This window comes from Corvus hawaiiensis, chromosome 6, assembly GCF_020740725.1.
Source record: "Corvus hawaiiensis isolate bCorHaw1 chromosome 6, bCorHaw1.pri.cur, whole genome shotgun sequence".
In the NCBI taxonomy this organism is placed as follows: Eukaryota; Metazoa; Chordata; class Aves; order Passeriformes; family Corvidae; genus Corvus; species Corvus hawaiiensis.
Window position 1 is genome coordinate 62924875 of NC_063218.1, and position 19851 is coordinate 62944725.

The 19851-nt window shown below is 42.1% G+C and overlaps 1 long non-coding RNA gene across 2 annotated transcripts; it reads left to right on the plus strand.

Annotated features, from left to right (window-relative positions):
* The first annotated feature begins 7889 nt into the window (after positions 1-7889).
* Positions 7890-19689, plus strand: LOC125328103. Of its 2 annotated transcripts, XR_007204535.1 has the most exons (5): positions 7890-8683; positions 15413-15512; positions 15862-15958; positions 17529-17840; positions 18824-19689. It is a non-coding gene; the product is annotated as an uncharacterized LOC125328103 (long non-coding RNA). The 2 variants fall into 2 exon arrangements; XR_007204534.1 differs by lacking the exon at positions 17529-17840.
* The last annotated feature ends 162 nt before the right edge of the window (positions 19690-19851 follow it).

Sequence of the window (19851 nt, forward strand, 5' to 3'; positions counted from 1 at the left end):
TAGGCTGACTGCTTGGTACACATTCAGGAAAGTTCTCCCACTCTCCTCGTTGCATGCCCTACTGAGTTGGGTTGAAAATAGAACTTTACATTCTGAGAATGTAGCCAAAGGTAGAAACCTGAGCTTCATGGAAAGAAAATAGATCCTTTTGGCATGTCAGAATGGGTTAGTTCTTGCAATAAAATAACCCCATGCTTTCCCTGCAACGAGAAGGCTGGGATTCTGAGTTCCCACTTCCTTAGGAGTGGTAGAAATTCAGCTCCTACTCTGCAGAATTTGTGGTTAAATTGCCTTTTATCTGTTCTGCAGCAGAGTCAATTATTTCTTCATTCTGACTCCGCTTAAAGGTCTGAAAGATTTCTCCTGGTTTCAGTGGCCTTTGGTCAGGCCTGGGATGTGTTATGAAAACAACAGGGACTGTCACTGTGGCTTTCTTTGACCCTAAAGCAAACTTTCAGGTGACACCAAGCTCAGTGTGGTGACACACCTGAGGAATGGGATGCTATCCAGAGGGACCTGGAGAAGCTTGAGGAGTGGGTCCTTGGGGATCTCATGAGGTTTAACAAGACCAAGTGCTGGTGCTGCACCTGGGTCAGGTTAGCCCTTGGTATCAATCCTGGCTGAGGATGAACAGATCCAGAGTAGCCCTGCTGGGAAGGATTTGGGGGTGCTGGTGGGTGACAGGCTGGACATGAGCTGGGAATGTGCAAGTGCAGCCCAGAAAGCCACCCATGTCCTGGGCTGCATCCAAAGCTCTGTGGGCAGCAGTAGAGGGAGGGGATCCTGCTCCTCTACTCTGGTGAGCTCCCACCTGCAGTGCTGCATCCAGCTCTGCAGCCCCAGCACAGGAAGGACATGGAGCTGTTGGAGTGAGTCCAGAAGTGGGACACCAAGGTAATGCAGCACCTCTCCTGTGAGGGAAGGCTGAGAGAATTGGGATTGTTCAGCCTGGAGAAGAAAAGGCTTGGGGATGACCTAACTGTGGCCTCCAGCACCTGAACAGAGCCTACAAGAAAGATGGAGAGAGACTTTTTACAAGAGCATGGAGTGACAGGACAAGGGGGAACGGATTCAGACTGAGAGTGGATTTAGATTAGATATTAAAAAGAATTCTTTACTGTTGAGTGGTGAGGCCCTGGCACAGGCTGCCCAGAGAAGCTGTGTCTGCCCCATCCCTGGAAGTGTCCAAGGCCAGGTTGGATGGGGCTCTGAGCAACCTGGGATAGTGAAAGGTGTCCCTGCTCAGAGCAGGGAGCTTGACATGAGATGATCTTTAAGGTGCCTTCCAACCCAAACTCTTCTAGGATTCTATGATAAACACAGATTGGCAACATACCTGTAGCCTAACCTTCTGGATTTTCCAAGAGCTTTGCCACTAAGAAAATGAAGTACATGGTTGCTGTCAAATTATCAGTAAAAAAATATTTAGATGCTAAACGTGTTCAGAAGCAATTTTTAAAATGTTTTTATGGGTGTCTGCCTGAGTATTTTGAAATTTTTCTATATCCAATTATGGTCTTTCATAGGAAAATTTTTGCAATTTGAATGTTTTTCTAATTGTATTCAGGCAGCTCAATGAAGAGAAAGGAGTAATTGTGAACAGGTAGAATTTACTCCTAAGTACCCTGAAAAGATAAATAATCAACGCCCAAAAATAAGATTTCCACCATGATTTAATATTTCAGAGATGCCTAGAATAAATGTGATTCCATTTCATGCTACAGAAATTGTTTAAAAGAAATATTTTTCAAAAGAACTGATGATTTAGGTTCTATGATGTTTGGCATGTTTGTTATGTGCTTTCTGGGGTTCCTTTTGCAAAGATGGATAAGTATGATTGATATCACTCTGGAGAGCATTTACCTAGGACAAAGGCAGTCTCTTTTTATTCTCAATTTCTTTCGGTAGTGCTTTGAGGCTGGTTAAGTTCCAGCCTGTGGTGTATGAGTACACAGAACAGTAAATAATCCCTGTCATAAAGAAACTTTAACCTAAAAAGGCAGCATGAGGAGAGGGACATACAGAGAAGACAAAATAACATTAATTCCAGTGTTTTGTTTTCCTGTCGAGATAAGGTATGTTCTGGGGGAAACTAAGAGGATTGATGGAGGAAAGAAGCTGAACCTTCACAGGAGGTAAAGGATGTTGGAAGGAAGCTGAGGTAAAAGACTGAGAAAGGAGGGGAGAAAGGTGGCTCTAAACTGGATGGACAGTGATGAGTCAGAGCCTCTGGATGAGCTCTGACTCGGGAACGATTTTCTTCCTGTTGAGGAGCATAGGGTGTTTTACACATTTGTGTAAAACATACGTGTTCATGCGTGCTTAGGAGCAGACATCTGCATGAGCTTCACTAGTGGTTACTCAGGAAGAGCACCTATTTGAGTATTTAGCAACGTTCTTTTCACTAGGTTTTGATGCAAAGGTTATAAAGCCCATTTAGGTTTTTCTCTGTTCCATGGAGCACAGCAACAACTTTGGATTCTCATATCCCCAAATCCTTTTTAAAGCCGTTTGCATTTTGTGTCTCTCTTCAGACACGAGCTGTTTCCTGCACAAGGTTCACCATTCAGAAATAAATTTGAGGTGTGAGGGTTCTTGTTTTCAGTATATCAGGTGTTACAGTCTAGCCTCAAAATTTCAATTAATCTCCTCCTCATTTGTTGATAGGGAAAAAGAACAGGTAAGTTGGGAGCTGCCTTGATTTTTAAAACCCAAAGCACACAAAGGCCTATTCTCTTTGCAGTAGCATCTCTGCTGAAGTGATCGGAAAAAAAGTGAGGGGTGAAACACTAGATTTCTTTTTTTTTTTGGCTGCCGATTGGAGATAGGTTTTGAAATGGTTTTGGTTTTTTTTTTTTCATTTAGCCAGGAAAGTTGATTATTGTTAATAATGCTACCTCTAATGTTTCATTGTAATCTTATTTTAAGGAAATGCTTGAGCAATAAGCATTTTTCCCACAGCAATGAAACAATGTACCTTTCCCTGCCAAAGATTACATTCACATATATCCTCCTCATTCCTGTAGCTGGAAGGTGAAGCTTGGAATTTTTCCAGTAGCCCGGCTGCCAATTTGCCATCATTGATCATTATCAGGAGTCATTTGGCTGAGGTGTCTCAGGTATAGCAAAGCATGTTCTTGCTGTGTGTGATGCATTTATTACCTCTGTCAGGTCTTGGAGTCCTGCTGGGACTGGTTTTCAGGTTTTTTTGCACTCCATACCTGTCTGTAGTTTGCTAAGAGGTGGCTCCTATGGAATAATTATATCATAGTGCAGTGATTGGTTAGGGGGGTGTGTGTGATGAAGCACAAAGAGTTTGCTGGCACCCACACTATAAACAGACCTAATTCAGTCCTCTGGCACTCAATGGAAGTTCAGCTATTGAGCTCAATGAGAGGAGGCACCTCTCCAGTGCTCTTTTGACTTCATGTTCAGCTCTGTGCCCCCAAAATGTTGCAGTGTCTGTTAAGAAAGTTATGAGATCGTGTCATTCACATGCATTTGGTATAGTCCTCAGTTAAGCAGAAAGAAGAAAAAAAAGGGGAGGGAGGTAGGTGAGGGCGGAAGAAAGAAAAGCCTATCAGCAGCTCTTGCTTCAGTTGCAAAGAAATCAGATTTTTGTCATGGGAAGGTGCCTCACAGTATTTACTGCCTTAGGGTTTATCAGGGAGTGACACTGAAAGAACTCATCACATCGAGATCATACACAAAATGCTGTAAATGCTTTGCATGCTGATTTATTTCTAAACCCCAAATTTTGTCCCAAATGAGATGAAATTTATTTTCTGTGACAACTAGGCACTTAGCATCATGCTTTGCATCAATGCCTTGTTTTAGCAGCGTAGCTATTAAGCTGAGGTACAAAAAACAGAAGGAATTTTAAAAATTAAATTGACCTTAGTACTTTATGATCCATTTAGTGATGCTTGTTGCATTTTGAGTTTTTCAATTCTGTGTTATTGGCGTTACATATGCCATATGAGAATTTGTGTAAATCTCATTTTTATTGAAAGTAAAATAAAACCTGGAAATTTTTCTGGTAGCCTAAGGTTTTATAACAGCTTGTTTGTTCAAAGTCTAAACTCAGAGACAGGTTTGTCTAATAGCCTCAGAACACTACTAATAAATGCTGGAGAACTTGTCAATGCTCAAACAAGCTTGAAGATATTTGAATTATTTGCCAGGCTTGGCCTTCACACTGGGGGAGTTTGGGCTAGAATGTATGTCCTAGATGGCTGATTGGTTAGTACTGGGTGTCAGACAGCTGTTCTTAGTGTTTGTAGTTGTCCATACTTCTTTGACATTTTCATAATCGATTAATCATTTATTAACCCTTTATAAACCATTTATAAACGTACCCTGAATAAAAAAGTGTGACCATTCAGGATTTTTTTCCTCAAGTTTAATATTAAAGGCGAGTCCAAGGCCCAGATGGGCACAGGGAGGCTTTAGGGAGCTGATGTAGTTTATATTTTGGACAGTCAGCTGAGGAACCACGCGGAACTAAAATTAGTAAAGTGTGGGCAGTGAAGAAAGTTCACACGGTGTAATATGCTGTGGGCAGTATTAATGTTGATTTACCCAGTCTGTTAATGGCATGGTCTGTCCAGACCTTTGGAACATTCCTCAGCTCCTTATTTAATGTAGGAGGAATCATTTCTGGAATTAGCATATAAATTGTCCAGAGTCAGCAGCCCTTTAAAGCAGTGTTCTACCCTTGTGTCACGGCACAGTAACTGTTCTAAAAAAATAAAGTTCCCAGTCAGGCACATTCTCATGAAGAAGCTCTTGACTTTACGTTGCATGCTGAAAAAGTGCATAAACCTGAGAAAGTTCATTAAGATTAAAAGAGGGAAATGGTCAGGATTTGATTTGGGTAAGTTGTATTTATTTAGTCACGTTAACAGGGGGAAGTGCATTATGATAAGGAAACACCTGGCAAGGTCTGTCCATGTAGGTTTACGTGTATGTATTGAAACTGGAGGCTTTTCTGACCTTGACATCAATTTTTTTTTCCTTTCCTTGCTCTTCCACATGGCTTGTATACAAGCCATGCTGTAGGGTGCCCTCATTCCAGGGCTCACTCTGACTGGCCCTCGTGTGAGAACAAGTCTGCTCCTGGTACCTGGCGCTGGGATGCTGCCAAAACAAGGTGCCAGGAACCTGACGGAGGTGAACCCTCCTCCCTGGCTGTTGTTCTTTGGTTGCATCTTCCAAAATCCTGTACTTACTCCTTTCCACTTTAGTTGCCAAGAGTAACATGCAGTGCTGTCTTCTAGGTTATCATTTTCCAGGGGAGATGATAAAATATTCAGCTTGGGAATTCCTGCAGGAGTCGGGAACTTGCTTTTTAGAAAGAGTAGATGTGTAGTCAGAGATGAAAAATAAATGTCAATATGGTGTGAAAGGTTTATTTGGCATGGATCTGAGATGACCACACTGAGCAGCGAAGCCAATAAAATCTTTGTACTAGGAAATCATGTGTTCTGAACATGCCATGTACTTTACAGAAGAACTATTCCAGGAATGCTGCTTGAGAGTTTTATATGTTTATTTGGTACTTATTTTTTGTCTCCCTTGCTCCAAAAGCCAGGTGCTTTAATCACAATGAAATCCACTGCCCAGGTCATGGAGAAAAAGAAATGGAAAATAATGCAATTACAGCAAGTCCTAAAAATGATCTAAAATAACATTTTTATATGCAACTGAATAATAATTTTAAGTTGGGGTATTTCCTTACCTCCCCAGGGTTAACTAATGAATTTCTTACTGAAAATGCCATATTAAAAAGCTTTTTCCATTCCAGAAAGGTTTGGCTTATGACCAGGAAAGCCTCCAAGATGCTGGATCTTAAATTTGCCATGGTCCCAGTGTCCATCCTACATGTTGCCCTAGTGTTCTGAAGAAAACGTGTATCAGAGGAGGGGGGGGAGATAAGATTTTTTCCTGATTGAATAATGAAGAACTGTTCAAGAAGGTAAAAAAAACCCCAACAAAACAACAAAAATCAGCTCCCTCAAAGCAATTAAAAAACATTTTATTTAAAAAAAGCAAAGCTCACGTGGCTAAACACAGGAGTACTGATAGATGCATACTACGTGCAGCAAGCAGGGTTTGTGTTGTGTGCTAGAACAGGGAGGCCCTGGCTGGTGTCTGTGGGCCCTGAGCTTGACAGAAACCAAAAGCCACGGTACAAGGTGACAGGCAGAGGGGTATGGCTTGAGGGGGAACATGGGAGTCGTGGCTTGTGTTTGGATGTTCCAGCTGGGGTGGGATGGGCACGCTGAGCCTTCCCTCCAGAGCGAGCGATAGCAGCTATTTTGTGATGTGAGCTTAGCAACCCAAGGCTTGCATGTATTTCACAGGCTTCAGGGTGTCTGACCCAAAGATAACCGTGCTCAAAGGTGTCAGAATGTACCAGAAGAACCAGTGCAGGCTCGTGGGTGTAGTGCTTTGAGACAGGCAGGGATTTGGGGAGGTGCCCTGCAACATCTCAACACGCTTCTCTGCCGTCCCGGGGAGCTGCCTCTGCCAAGCTTGGGGTGGTGGTTGTGCTTTTGACAGGTAACTCTGAGGGACCAGTCTTGGGATTATTTCAATAAATTTGTGACCAAGTCAGCCCCAATCCTGTGACACAAAACCGTGGTGTTTGTGGGGCACAGAGTCGCATTCTTATGGTCTGCATTAGTTTGAGTGGTCCCCAGTGGAAAAAGTGCTTTGAATTTTCTTATCTATGCTCCTCCGATATTCTGTAGCTTGTGATAAAAGATGTATGCTTGTTTTTATGTTTTCCTTTTAAAATATTTCTGCTTCAGTGGCACTTTAAATATTTGAAGGCTTTCCCCCTCCCTTATTACTCAATTTAATTGGAATTATGGTGCCTATCAAAAAGTATTACTGCAAGGTGACCTGGAAATAATAATTTCCTTTCATCTCTACCAAACATTTGTAGATCATTAAAATGTCACAAATAAAAGGAGTCTTATTCACAAAGAAATGGTTTTATATGAGCACAGTAAAATATGAGATTTCATTATATACAAAAATGTTTTGTATTCCTGGTTCACAGAGGAAACCTCCAACACATGTGGAATGCATGGCAGGATGTAGGACCCTCCAAGGGCTGTATACAGATATGTGAAGGGGAAGAGGAGGGGGAGAGGGGAGGGGGAAAAAAAAGGCACAGTGGTTCTGAGGAAACGACCCCTTTCAGTAACAAATGGAGCTTGTGCTCTGGGTCTCCGGGAGGATTTGTGCAGGGATCTTGCTCTGCATGTGCGCGCATTCCTCTGAATCAGACAGGTGTTAAAGTGAAATGGTGCCCAGAGGACGCAGCACCCTCCCATGCTATCAGCAGCCTGACCACATGACGAATCTGAAGCCAGCCAAGCACAACTGCTGAGGGCTTTGCCAAGGAGTTTAGATGCCAAATGCTGAGAGAGAGTATCCTTGCCAGCTTGGCACCTTTAGGCCATGTGGCTGCTGCTGGCATGGAGTTGTCGTTGTAATGTGCTGGGAAGAATGGAACCAGAAACTGTCTTAATAGTTCTGTGTGAATGAAGCTCTCTTATTATTGTGAATATAAAATATTAATTGCCTTACAAATGTGTTTGAGAGGCTGTGCATGGCTTTGGCACCTGTCCAGGCTGGCAGTGGTGAAATCAGAGGATTGCCTCCTGGCAGCCAAATTTATTTATCCCCCCGCCCCTCCCCAGCATCACACTGGAAATAAGAGTGGAGCTATTTGAAAACAATTGACATCTGGGGGAAGATGTTCATTGGCTCCTGGGATTTGGATCACTCCCTGAGCTGGTGCCTTAAGAGTGGATTTAACCAATGCTGTAATCTTCTGGCACCTGTTACAGTTTTTGGCAGTGGCACAGGACAGCTTTGATTGCGCTGGGACTGGAGTAGCGAACATATGTCTAATGCCCATCCCAGAAAGAATGACTTAGTGCCCTTAATGCCTTTCCTATTGTTTTCTTTTCCACTTTCTCTTCTCTTATTCATCAAGCTGCTGTTAGTAGTTATCATTACATGCAGGCAAGCACCCACCAGCATCTTCAAACAAACCAAGGATAACACAAGAGGGAAACAGGAACTGGGACTTCTGTCTTCACAGAATCCAGCTGCTTTCTGCATTTGATTTTCAGTTGTTTGTCTGGCCCTGAATCTTTAGGAAGTGTGGTAAATTAAGGAGTCCAGGAAAAATGATACATGTGCCAGTGTCTGAGATGTAATCAGAAGAAGAGTATTTGTTTTTCTGAACATGTTAATTGAAATAACCAAGCATGTGTCTTCAGGAAGAGAATTCAGAGGACCCATTAAAGGAAGTCTCTGCCTCCATGTCTCTGTACTGATTGTGGATCTGTAAATGGCTGCCATCCAGCAAAGCTCTTAAGTGCATGCTTAGCTCTAGCACAGCTTGGCTAACTTTGTTGCTAACTTTGGCATGTGTGGGGCGTTCACATGCCTGGTGAGAGGCACATGCTCGTGTGCCCTTCTGCATAACTAACTCTTCCTTGTGTCCTACAGGCCTGAGGCCAGGAGTGTGGGTCCGGTGTCCTGCTCCCATAGAAGGTACTGAAGATGGCAGTAGGGTTGCACTTCATCTACAGCTCCGGGGTTTTCTTGCTTCTCATGAACGTCACTGAAATGCAGAGGTAGAAACTCCTGAAAACTGGTATGAAGCCTACCAGCAATGTGTGTAACTTTACCTTGCCTGGTGCCTGTGCAGAATTTAGTGGTGTTTGTTTAAAGCGACTCCAAGTAACCCATGCAAAGTTGTGGCAAAGACTGAGAGCACAGAGGAAAAACGTCATGCTCAGATATCAAATATTCAATTAAAATCTGTGCTGCTGCATCACAGTTGTGGGTGTTTGTACAGAGGTATAGCTCAAGGGGTGCATGTGTTAAAATTTATCATTGTGTTTGGTATTTTGTGAGAAGTCAGTCTTGAGAGCTGGGGTGATTGATTAGGTTTGGAGAGAAAGTCCTTGTATACTTATGGTGGTTCTTGGAATTAGATCATGGCTTATTTATCTACGAAGCCAACAGAAGACTGGGCTTCTTATCTACCCACAGATTTCAAATGATGGACACTGGTAAAGGCTCTTAAATTATAAACATGGATAATTTAATTAAATATAATCTAACCACTTGGATCTCATTAAGCACCTCTGTCAAAATACCTGATTTAGGAGAAAAAATATAAAGGGAAAGGAAAAATTCCATCAGTAACAAACAACTGTACCCATAAAGTCCCAACTCATACAGTAAAGTCCAAGCAAGCAAACTCGGTGAAAAATTCTTGTGCGTGCAGTTCAGAGTCCACTCAGATATCTTCCAGACTACCATCTGCATCAGAAATTTGCTGGACAAATAACTCTGATTCTCTCCAGTAGCTTCTTGGTATGCCTGAGGTGGAATTCCGAAAGAGGCAAGTTGTGTTTTGTTTTTACCTTCGCCAAAGCCTGTTTGAATTACAGGGATCATAGTGCATCTCTGGTTGTTGGAACCTGCACTCGTTTATTTTAAGAAAGTTAATTTCTTGGGGATCATAAAAAAAACAGATGGGAAGAAGCTATCCTGTTGTGGGAAAGTCCTTATCTGCTTCATTGAAATAATTGAAAATGGCTTTTTAAATAGTCTAAAGAAGTTCACTTATGGCTAAGACCCAAATTTGTTGGGGGAAAAAAAAAAAAACCAAACCGAGTGTGAGAAATACTTTAAAGTATCTTTATCCAGCTTTTTGCCCCCGGAGGAGGAAGTGAGATATTTAGAAAGCAGCACATGTGACAGATGCTGCTCAAGATGCTCAGCACATTACTTAAAGATGCTCTGTGACCATCATGTCGCGAGCAATAAAAGAATGTGAATGGGATGGAAGTGGAACAGTCCACATTTACTGTAACCACATCTGTAGCCTCGCCACTCTCACATGATGGCCAGCAAATTCCTGCCAGTTCCTGGAGTATTCCTAAATGTATCTGGGCAGTGCAAAGCAGCACTGGACTGGGGAGCCCTCTGGTTACCTCCAAGTGAGCTGGCATGTCTGTAGCAGTTTGCCACACAGGGACAGCAGTGTTGGTGCCAGAAACAGTAAAGCTCTGTTACTGCCATACATAGTTAATTAGCTCGGGTGTCACAGCGAGCAAACACGGCTATATTGCTCCTGCTTCTGCAGCGAAGTTAATTGAGGCTGGCTTGGGGATCTTTGCCCCAATGTGCGGTGCAGACATACCCAGGAATGCACTCCTATTGTTGACTGAATACTGTATTTTCACATAAATGTGGCAGGAATATAATTGCAGGGTGGAAAGAGAAGGCCAATATACATTCACTTCACTTTAGAAACTAAATTAAACCTTTGACTTAACTCACTTCTATACCAGCTCCCTGCAGGCATTTCTACAGGCTTCATTAGAGCCAACCTAGAGGCCATGGAAAAGGTCTTACAAAAGACTAGCCAGGAAGCCAGTCACAGACCCAGATCCTGCTGCTACAGAACACAATCTGCCTCTTGGCACCTCGGGCTTGCAGCTGCCAGGCACTCTCCTTATGTGGTCACTGGTGTTGGCTCGGAGGCTGGAGCAGATAGATGAGGAGGGCTGAGGGGGAGCACATTCATCACTGCCAGCAGCGAGTGGAGGCAGTGCCAAGTCACTATGTAACCAGGCACATGTGCCAATTTGCTCAGTAATTGGATTGCTATTTGAAAAATTAAAGTGGTGTCTAGAAAATTCTAACCTCTGCATTTATGAAGTATGAAGTTCGCGACTGAGAGGCTGAACAGGAAGAGTGGAGGGGATCAAGCAGAGGTGTTTAAGGAGAGCAAATGTAGGAAGTAATTTGATTACTTTCCAAAGTGTTACAGCAGCCTCAGAAGCAGCCTCTCTGTACCAGAGAGACAAAGAGCAAGACACAGTGCCGTGGAAAGCTGTGACATTACGGACAAGCCGTAACCCATTGCTGACTACAGAAAATCAGTGAGGACTTGTCAGCTGAAAGCAATTTGTATAAAGAAAACACCACTGGAAGGCAAGGCTTGATATACTTCTGCAACTAATTTTTTCCCTAAAAACAAAAAAGTTCTTAACGGGCACTATTTTGTATTTTCAGCGTTTTCTCAGAGCCTGTGAATTGTTGCTTCTGTCTACTGTATACATTGCTCTCAAGTACATTTGGTGAACAAATTCCATGTGCTAATATTAATCATAAATGATATTGAATTATCCAGCTACAGAGAGAATTTGTGATTCAGAAATATACTTCTGCCACAAATTATTTCTGCTCCCATGGCAGTCAAATTCAGACTTTGCTTTGACTCCAGTAGAAGCACAATTACATACAAAAATATAGTTACACAAGTAGTCCTTCAGGCATTTCATTATTCTTTGCAGTTGAGCTCACTGGCCACCCTTATTCAGCTGAAAACTTTGAGCATATGGGGATGATGGATTATAAATTGTTCCTAGGATAATATTTGTAGTTTAAAATATAGTCCAGTTGCTAGTAGATGTACAAAAGTGGTGCCTGTGTTCTTCATCACTCTTAAGCAGAAACTCAAGCTGGAAGCTGTGTATTTAAAATAATAAAAAATAAAAATCTATGGACTCATACTGAAGAAGAGCTATTTGGAACCTCTGTGAAATGTCTGATTATTTCTCATGCACTCAGGCCTGGTAGAATGAGGTTAACACATGTCAAAGCAAAGGCTAAGGAAATTTTGAGTCACATTTCTGCCCCTAGATGGAGTATTCTGCACACTGGGTTGGTTTTTGTATATATATTTTGGGAGAATGGAGCTGTGTTAGAAGGCTTGAAATGCCTCTTGTTCTGAATTCCCTTAACAGTGTATCAAGTGCTGCCCGTTGGGACTAGACTAACTGGGTCCCAGAGACCATTTAGAAGAGAAAAATCAAAATAAGGTTTGTTTGTATAATTGATTGGACACTATAAAGGCCACTGCACTTTCTTAGTGTCTCCTATTCGTTGGTGATAGATATGTGAGTTAAAATGCAAGAAGCCTATGCTTTACAAAGTGTCACTAATTACTATGAAACATCTGATATTTGCAGCTTGCAGTGCTGGATGTTTCTGTGATTTTCATGGTATTTCCTTCTATGAGTATGCAGTGAATGCCATGGTAACCTTAACTGCTTGTAAAACATTTTAATAGTGACCACTGTAATATAGTGGTTGTGTGCAAACAGCATGCACCACTGCTTCAGAGGTGTTTGGAACACTTTGTTTTGGTCACAATTGGAGTAAAATGTTGCCAGACTTCAAGAACTGAATCCTAAACTTGCCAAACAGGGAGCTGAAAGTAAGGTCTCCTGTTCTCCAGCTCCTGTCTTTGATCATCTCCGGAGTTTCATTGATACATTCCTGCCCAGCACTCACACGCTTAGTGAACCATGGCTCCAGAAAGCTTGGAGTTGCTTGGGAAAAGCGCTTGGCTGCAGGCACTGGATTTGAAGGGGGTGGGTGTCAGATTAGAAGCCAGCTTTTGAAAGACCTCGCTTGTTTTGTGTGTGTGAGTGAGAATTCAGCTGCAGGCTCTTAGCTCAGGTATGTTCTCATGTGGGCTTCTGGTTTAGCCCACTCTTAACAGGAGGGACCAGCTGTAAAGTTTGTCCCTGGACTGGGGGCTGAATTCCTGCAGAATCCGGGATTTTCGTTTGGACCTTTTCAGATATGATGTAAATGCCAGCAGCTTCCCAACAACTGTTTTTGAAGCTCAGAGCAGAATTTAGAGCAGACCCTTATGAGTTAGGGAATTGCACAAGACACCCCTTCTCAGAAGAGAAAGAAAAAGCCCAACAAAACCTAAGCCATCTGACTGGAGTCCTGAGAAATGCTTCCCAGCTTTCAAAGAAAGAAAGGGTCTTAATTCAGATTTGCCGGAATCGTCTAATTAGTCCCTTTAATGCCATGCACCTTATAGTCTGTGCCACCGGATTCGTCCTATAAATGAGACGATGGGCTAATTCATCTTGGCAGCAGTAAACAGACCTTGCGATTGTCCTCCGTACAAACACCGGCCTGATTTTAGGAAAACGCTTTGACCAAGCCTGTGTCCCTGCTCCCTCCCCCGCGACGCCCCCGCCTTTTTCTGAGTGCTGCCTGTGCTTCTTGCCCTCCTTCATCCCCACCACCCCAGCCCGGCCCGTCTCACACACAGTGACATACCTCACACATTTGCCACTGCTAACAACAACCTGTCAACTCTTTCTTTGCACCGTGCTAGGCGCCTTTTGTTTCTGCAGCCCAGCAAGCCTTGCAGCTGTTGTCCGAGGCCTGCTCCGACAGCCTGTGATCAGTCAGCTGCAAAATCCTCCCTGAACAACTCGGTATTCACAGCTCTAATCGGGCCAGCGGACTGTTTCCTCCTCTCTCGCAGTAAATCTTTATCACTTGCGCTCTGCTCGTCAGTTCGTGGCGCCAGCTCTTTGGGCTGCTCTATCCCTTTCCCATACTCTGCCGGGCTGTGTGCTCTGAATGCTAACTCCAGCCTTGTTTAGACTCGGTGCTGCCTCAGTGCTGCAATCCACATGTTAGGAAGGTCCGAATTCCAGCTCCCCCCATCTCCCAGCTTTTAAGCTGGATGTACATTAAGTTTGTATCGCTCCAAAGGTGAAGATATCAAAGGCTCCCTCCCTCCCTCTCTCCCTCCCTTCCCTCCCTTCGCTCGGCCTGTTTCATACTTTGTCCATATAAGTTAGTTGTGTGATTATCTTTCTGTTTCCTCCCAGCAGACTGCTGTGCTTCTGTTTAAGAGCCGTCTTTGGTGAGGAGATGAGGATGAGCTGCCCAGCCTGGGGAAGCTGGTGATGGCAAGGGAAAGCCTGGGGGGAACTGGCACAAACCTTAATTTGATCGCATGCCCAGGGCTATTAGCCCTCCTCCTAATGGTCCCCCCACAGAGGAGTCGGAAACACATTTCCCTCCATCCTGTCCCTGACTTGATGCCATCACAGTCTTTTAAAAGATTTACATCAAGGATGTTGAATTGTGAAGCAGATTTCTAGAAAAAGAGAGGATCAAAGTTTGCTTCATTAGTATCCCAGCTGAGCTGAAGGAGAGTCCTTGGAGAGTTTAGGGTGGAGGTTTCTGTCAGCGTGGAGTTCCTGAGGATTTATACTGGTAGAGCTGAAAGCACAACTTTATCTGTGCCTGTTGCCTCTTAGGATACAGCGTGAAAACTCCTTCTGCCTCCTTTGGGAAAACGTTGTGGGTTTTATTTCCCTGTGTTTGAGCCTGTAGACGGCAGTCTAGTTAAATCTCAGTTAAACAGCACGTTTTGCAAAGAGACTCAACTAGCTCTAAGGTAAAGCTTGCTGGAGACCACTTTTAAAAGATATAAATTATTCAGGAGGGGTATTTCTGTTTATAAGGAACCTGGGAAACTTTTTTGTGAGCATTGGCATGAGGGCCAAAAACTAATGAGTTTTAATCTTCCCTCTGAAACTGAGTCCATCTCTGGCACTAGAAAATCTGTTTCTCTTTCTTCGTCAGCTTTCCCCACCTTTAAGTCTTTGTTTCAACTGTTCAAGGTGTGTGCATGTGCACGTGTGAGCAGGGGTGAAAATTAACCAAATACAGAAATTCCTTCAAGAGTACAGCATGAACTGGCTTTAAAAATACATTGTTTCTCTTAGTTTTATGAGGCAGCTGTAAAATAGATGCCCCTTGGAAAATCTGGGTTCATTTATATTCAGACTTTCTATGCCTCAGTTTCTCATCAGTATAGTATTTGCTTGGTCGAAGATAAGCACGTGGATATGGGATTCTTACAATTTTGGCATTGATGGTCAGTTTGAGTCTGTAGGGAGATGCCATCCTGGTAGGGCTCTGTTGGCTCCCACTCGTGCTTCCAGGTGCGATGTGTTTTCTCTCTGTGTAAACAAACAGACCTGTAAACACCCTTTAGGCTTCATTTGGGAAAATGGCTCAGGTTTTGCTGGTGTGTGCCACCAAAGTGCCCTCCTCAGTGTGTTCTCTGGTGAAATGGAACGTGTGTGAACAGGATCTGTATATTGGCTCTTTTTCTGTAGGCTGTCCACAAGGGCAGCAGTAGAAATACTATCTTCAGTAGTATGGAATGCCCCTCGACTAAGCTGATTGTACCAGTTCATAGAATGGAATCATAAAGTAGATTGGAAGGGACCTTTGAAGGCCATTTTTTTCTGTCAGATAGGAAGCTACTGGACATAGTTATTTCGTGATACGATTGACTTCTATTTTATGAAACACTGGTGCTTCACCATGCTTGGAAGGAGTGGGATGGGCAATCCATCTGCTGTCCTCTGCACAAAAAGCAGTTGATTTTGAAGTGTTCCTGGAGAACTTGATATCCTTTAGACATCCTTGTATATCCTAATTTTTTATTTATTTGTTTACTTTTCAGAAAACTCATGGTAGCTAGAATTTACATGTAACCTGATAAGGTGGAAGGAAATCTTTTGGCTTTAAACTACAACGGAAGATTCTAGGAGTCTGAATTGAAAGTGAGTGGAACAAGGAGAGAAGACTTCCTCAAAATTATTATTATTTTTTTTAAAATGAAAGCAACTCAAAACACAGCACAGTATTTTGAGTCTCTTCATACAGAAGTAAGCAAGGCTGTGCACAGCTCGTCTCCACTTTCCATAGTAGGTTGCCACTGTCCACATGTCCTGGTTCTCCTCGTCTGCTGATGTTTGTGCCCTGAAGTGAGGGGTTTTGTGAAGGATGCAGCTGGTGCTCACCTTGGTGTGGTTGTAATTCTGTGGTGGTTGCTGATGTGGGCTTAGGATGGTTAATCGGGAAAATGTCTGGAAGCTGTGATGTGAAGTTTTTATCTGTTCTTTTCCTCAGAGCTTTGTAGAGCTTTTTTGTAAGGGAAGACTCACAGGAGGGAAGTTGCTGTTTTGCTGTTTTGAGAATCCTGTCTGAGTTCTTCTGCTTTGGAGAGGTAAGTTCATTCCTCATTTTTACCCAGACCACAGTGAAGACTCTGTACCTTTCTCTGTTTAGTGTCTGCTAGAGAGGGCTCGTTCATGGCTCTGGGATGAACAATGTGAGCGGAATTTGAGAACAGCTTGTCTGTTCCTTGTTCCAGGTTGAAACTGGACTTGTCTTACTTTTCCTAATGCATCTGGATGCATGTATGGGAGCAGGATATTTTATTGCTCTGCTTCTTTATTTTTAAGGAGCAATGTCAACTTTTTTTTCCTAGCTCCTCCCATGTCTGTCTTCTAAGAAAATATCAGAGGCCAACATCTTTCTATTTGATTTTTTTTACAGAGTTGTTGATAGTACACTCACACAGTAATTCCATTTGAAAATAGTCTTTTAGTCTAGGAATTTTCTTGTCTGATTTGCCTCAGACTTTCCAGAAAAATTCTACCTTGACATAAAGTTTGCACCTGTGAATGTTCAAGGAAATCTGTTTAGCTTTTGCTGTGTGACGGAGGGATTCTGCCAAAACTGAGTTTCTGATGAAAGACTAGTGTAAGCATGGATAGACTGTTTCCTTCATTACTAGGTAATATTAGTGTATAATCAGTCTCATAAAGAAAAAATATGACTAAATGGATTTTATATTCCTTATAAAAATGATTGTTTTGTTTCTTCTTTGGCTACGCAGGGTAAAATGTTTACTACTAACCCATCGTGTTTAGTTTTATGAGTCACTTTTAGTGTGCACATTTCCTGTACATCTTGAGCAAAACTGTGCAAAAGATGAGCAGAGAATAAGGGGGAAAATTATAAATGGATCCATGTGACTACCTCTTCTACAGATATTTTTTTCTCCCCTTACTTGAGAAGTTAAGAGGGAATGCAGGGCCATGCAGTGGTTGTTAAAGCTGATGGAATATCTTTCTCCCTCTGGGTATTTCTTTAATCAATGTTTCTTTATACCATTAGGTCATCTCCTCTTTTTTCATGGCTTTTTTTTTTATTCTGAAGAAGCCTTGTTTTGTACATTTCCGTACATCTTGACGTTTATTCTCAGAATTATGGCCTGATCACTTCCTCTCTTTTCCTCAAAATTTCTGTCGTTTTTATCTATTTTAAGTGCCAGAGCACAAAGATAACCCCATCATAGTTCTCTCATTTTCCTCAGCAGTTCCCCCCCTTTCCCTCCCTGCAATGAAAAAATGAAAGGTCTCATGGTCTTACAGATTTTCTTTATGCTTATTTTGGCCTACTTGCAACCCAAATACATCATCACGCTATAAGACGGCTCTCTAAGGCTCTTGGATCAATTAAAGGTAGCCCTATTCATTGCCAGTACAAACCTTTGCCTATTAACTCTTTCAAAGGGCATTTGTCATCACAAAAAGCTGTGAATGCCGTCTGGGTACATTGATTAAAAAAAGGTATTGTTTTAAGGCTGCTGAATATCTCAATTAGTTGTAATCAGAGGGTAGCTTGTGTCTGTAAAGTGATACAGTTACCTTTCACCTACTTGCTTTATTTTCTGTGTTTTTTTTTTTTTTTTTTAAATCTCAGATGTGCCTCTATCATGCTGTTTTCAGGGTACAAGAGGAGTGCACTTGCTGATCGAACTGTAACAGGATATTATTTTGTAGAGCCAAATATTTAATGTGGCAACCTAGAATGCATCTCCTTGGCCTGCGATCAGCCAAGAGCCAGTTAGTGGAGCAGCGCTGCTCATTGCCAGCATCCATCCTCTTTTTCTTCATCAGAAATCCAGGGTCTGTATCCTGGAAATGCAGAAATCCACCCCGACTCTTCAAGGACTTGCACGTGTGCTCAGCTCGAGCCCCTGAATCGCCCATTAATGCAGAGTGTACACAGCCCTGTTTGGCAGGTCAAGGTAGAACAAGGTAACATTTCTTAGACCAGTAGTTCATTTGCCACAATTGTTTTCTCAAATGACATGAAGCAGTTTATTGACGTGTTCCAAAGCTCTGGGAAAATGTCTTGTTCTGCTGTTCCCTGAATCAAAACATTTCTTTCAGTAGTTAATCATAAATATTTGGTTTCTATTCAAGGAGACCCTTTTAAAAACGGCAATCAGCACTCTCCCTTGGTCTTCATACAAAGTTTTGTTTGTGGTTGTTGCTTTCTTGATTTATTTTTCTGAGCAAACAGCATAGTTTATATTTAATTTAAAATATTTTGTTCAAATCAAACATTTTTTAATGTGCATTTAATGGAGGCATTGAGGTATAGACAGAACCCTTCCAGTCACATGTCTTGATGGTACAGCAATGGCTTTCGTCAGCAGACCCTCACTCTCTGGAGGTGCAGTTCCAGAGAAGGGGATTTGGGAATATATGCTTTTCTTTCCATATTTATGCAAATATCTTCTTAGAGGGAGGAGAAAACACTTGACAAAAAAGTAAATGCAAGTCACACTTGATAAAACGTGCTTTTGTGCTTGAATAAAACACTAGATACAGTGGTAATGGTAAATAGCATTTAATTTGTTTCATTATGGGAAGGGGAGTGGATGCAACTGGTGTCTTACAGGGAGTCCCCCTTAGCTAGGATAAAAATTCTTTGGAAAATACCTAACACGCCAACCATGGATATGAAATGGCTCGTGCAATTTGGTCATTTGGAAAGCAGGGCAGTGCCATGGCTGGGAACCAAATGAATCTCCAACACTCACACTCAGCTGGTGGTTTTCTTGATGAATTTTTTTTATAGGAAATCCCTGCTTGCACAGATTCTCAGGGAAATGTGGCAAAGTTGTGTAAATGCAAGTGGTACTGTCCTCACTCTCAGTTTTCCGTGAATGAGAGTACTGGACAATGTATGGCTTGAAGTGAGGATATGTTTATGGTTTACCTCTCTTTTTCAGAAGCCAAGATGATACATGCACTTCTATCATAGGAAGATTCCTCTCTGTGTGTCTAGATTCTGCATGAAGTACTTCTTGTGAGTATTTGATCTCCTTTTTTATTGTTTTTAATATTATTGTTACAAAAATGCTTCAAAAAATTAGTACTGTCTTCAAATTACTGTACAGTAAGAGCCTATTATAATCTCTGTTTCACAGATGAGGAAAACCAGTCTGATAAAGATTAAAGTTCCAGTTCAAGGAGAGGCAGAAGCTTAAGCACATCTTTTAATGTTCCTGTGATTTTGGTGTAGGCTGTTATGAAGAGTTTCTCTGGAGGTGAAAACAGAATGTGCTCTGAGTTGCAGACAGTACCTCAGCCACAGTGCTGCAAGTTTTTCTTGTTATACTTGTTAAAAAACGTGATGCAATGGGATCGTCATAGAGGAGAGAGATTTATTTTTGTAGTTAGTTATTCAATATGGTAGTGAAACTCATTTTAGCATGGAGGTCAATGAAGTTCTAACCTTTTCCTTCAGCTTTGTAGATTTTCACAGAAGTGTGTAGCATCTTTTCTTTGGTCAGGTATCTCGGAAATAAAGTCGGAGAAATAAATCTGCACATTTCTACTGTGGCTGTGATAAGCATATGTATTTATATATATAATGGCATTGTGTGTCTTGCTCTATGTAACATTTTTTAGGTGTCTGTATGAGTAGGAGATTTATGAAGTGTGACTCATTTTTCCTTCTCCACACTGTTCCAATGGAAGAGCTCAGACTGCGATGAGAAAAAGTAGTACACATTATTAAGAATTCTGATAAAGTAGGCTGAATAAATTTGTTTTCTTTGTGAGCCTTAATCCTGTGTTGTATTGGCTTCTTGGACATGGCTAATTTATTTGGAATTCCATTCTGTTCCCGACAGCATTCCTGATTAGCAGTTTGATCACCCGGAGCAAAGTTACATACCAGCTTTCAACTCTTGTAATCTAGCAGTGTAATTTTTTCAAATGGACTCTTTTCTTTCCTTCTTTGCCCCAGCTCCCC